Here is a 2,638-nt window from a genome sequence, read left to right as displayed (position 1 = left end):
TGTGTGGTGGGTGTGTGTGTGAGAGAGAGAGAGAGTGATTAAAATAGCCCAATTGCTTTTACAATAGATAAACATTGACTGTGTTTAGTGGAATAGTAAGGGGGCTTAACGTCAGGGGCAGGTTGTGAGAGAGAGAATAAATACGACGGCCCAATATTTATTTTTTCCGCATATTTCGCAACGTCGCGCAATTTCACCGCATAAAATCCCATAAACCGCACGTTTGATCGCTTCATCAAGGAGTCCAGCCGCGTGGTTCTGGAGGGTCGAGTGTGTGCCCGTCGCACCATAGAAGAACCAATCAGACGACTGCTTTGTGGTGCTTCTTCTTGTGCCTCTTGGTACAGCGCTCTGCCCCTCGTGCAGCAGCAGCTCCCCCTGCTGGAGGTCCGATGTGAGGACTCAGGACCCTCAGTGCTTTCTTATACTCACAGTATCTCCTGTAGCTTATAGACTCACGAGCAGAGAATAGGGCACTGCACTCACAACAGCACACCTTGAACTGCAAAGGATTGTGGGTAGAAGGGCTGTTGTGTTTTGGGATGTACTCGATCTTTCTAGCGTTATGGTAGTGATATATGCTGTCTCACTGAAACTTGGTTGAGACATGAAGAATATGTCAGCATAAATGAGGCCACTCCACCCAGCCATGTCAACACTCATATTGCTCGAGGCACGGGCCGAGGAGGTGGAGCTGCAGCCATCTTTGACTCAAGTTTACTTATCAATACTAAACCAAAATTAAATTATACCTCTTTTGAAAGCCTCGTTTTTAGTCTCACGCATCCGACCTGGAACACTTTGCAGTCAGTCTTATTTGTTACAGTGTATCGTGCACCAGGTCCTTATTCAGAATTCTTATCTGAACTCTGAGTTTTTATCAACTTTGGTTCTTAAAACAGACAAAGTAATTATCGTAGGTGGCTTTAATATTCATGTAGACGATGATAGAAATAGCCTCACTGTTGCATTTAACTCTGTATTAGATTCTGTTGGTTTCTGTCAGAGTGTAAATAAACCAACCCACTGCTATAATCACACTCTCACCTGGTTCTGACTGATGGTGTTAAACTGAGCAACTATTAGTCGAACCGCATAACCCTGCTCTCTCCCACCATCTCTTAGTAAACTCTGAAGTGCTGTCACTAGACTACAAAGCATCAGAAGCTCTGCAGCAGAAACCTATCTGTTAGCGCTATAGCCACATGTAAGGAAGAGATTCCACCAATACTTAACTCGATAGCATGTCTGCATGTAGGGGAGGACACGTATACAAAATGTACACCACCCCAAATTGATCATGTTGTTGATAGTGCTATAGATGCGCTGCGAATAAAATTAGACTCTGTTGCTCCTTTGAAAAAGAAGAAAATAAAACAACATAGATTAGCTCCATGGCATAATGCCGAAACCCGCAGAATAAAGCAAAAGTCTAGACAACTTGAAAGGATATGGCGTTCCACTAAACTTGAAGAATCTCGTTTAATTTGGCATATTACTCTCAATGAATATAAGAAAGCACTGCGTAAAGCGAGAGCAGCTACTACTCTTCATTAATAGATGAGAATAAGAATAATGCAAGATTTCTCTTCAGCACTGTAGCCAGGCTGACAGAGAGCCACAGCTCGATTGAGCCTTCTATTCCCTTAGCACTCAGTAGTAATGATTTTATGTGCTTTTTTAACCATAACATTGTTACTCTTAGAAACAAAATTAATGACCTCTTGCCTTCGACCAGTATAGTGTTATCAACAGCTCCCGGAAACGTAAGTTCTAATATTACACTAGATAGTAAACTAGAATGCTTTTCAGCCATTAACCTTGAACAATTACATTCAATGATTCTCTCTTCTAAACCATCAACGTGCATGTTAGACCCAATTCCAACTAAGCTGTTGAAGGAAGTTTTTCCATTAATTAGCACTTCTTTATTAAATATTATGAATATGTCTTTATTATCAGGCTATGTTCCACAATCATTCAAAGTAGCAGTGATAAAACCTCTTCTTAAAAAGCACAACCTCGATCCAGAGGTTTGAGCCAACTATAGACCTATTTCTAATCTTCCGTTCCTCTCAGAGATTCTTGAGAAAGCGGTCGCAAAACAGCTGTTACTTAAAAAACAATGATTTATCTGAAGACTTTCAGTCTGGCTTTAGAACACATCATAGCACAGAGACAGCTCTGGGTAAAGTCACACATGACATTCTAATAGCCTCAGACAAGGGACTTGTCTCTATTCTTGTTCTGCTCGATCTCAGTGCTGCATTTGATACTATCGACCATGATATCCTATTGCAAAGACTAGAGCACTTAGTTGGCATACAGGGAACTGCTTTAGGCTGGTTTCAGGTCCTATCTATCTGAACGCTCTCAGTTTGTACGTGTTAACGATGAATCTTCCACGCAAACCAAAGTTAGCCATGGAGTGCCACAGGGCTCAGTGCTCGGACCTATTCTGTTCACATTATATATGCTTCCGTTAGGCAATATTATAAGGAATCATTCTGTAAACTTTCATTGTTATGCGGATGATACTCAACTATATTTATCAATCAAGCCTGAGGAAATTAATCATCTAAATAAAATGCAAGACTGCCTTAAGGACTTAAAAACGTGGATGACCTTAAACTTTTTG

Source organism: Pseudochaenichthys georgianus, unplaced genomic scaffold (assembly GCF_902827115.2).
Source record: "Pseudochaenichthys georgianus unplaced genomic scaffold, fPseGeo1.2 scaffold_611_arrow_ctg1, whole genome shotgun sequence".
Taxonomy (NCBI): domain Eukaryota; kingdom Metazoa; phylum Chordata; class Actinopteri; order Perciformes; family Channichthyidae; genus Pseudochaenichthys; species Pseudochaenichthys georgianus.
This window is presented reverse-complemented; position numbering follows the sequence as displayed.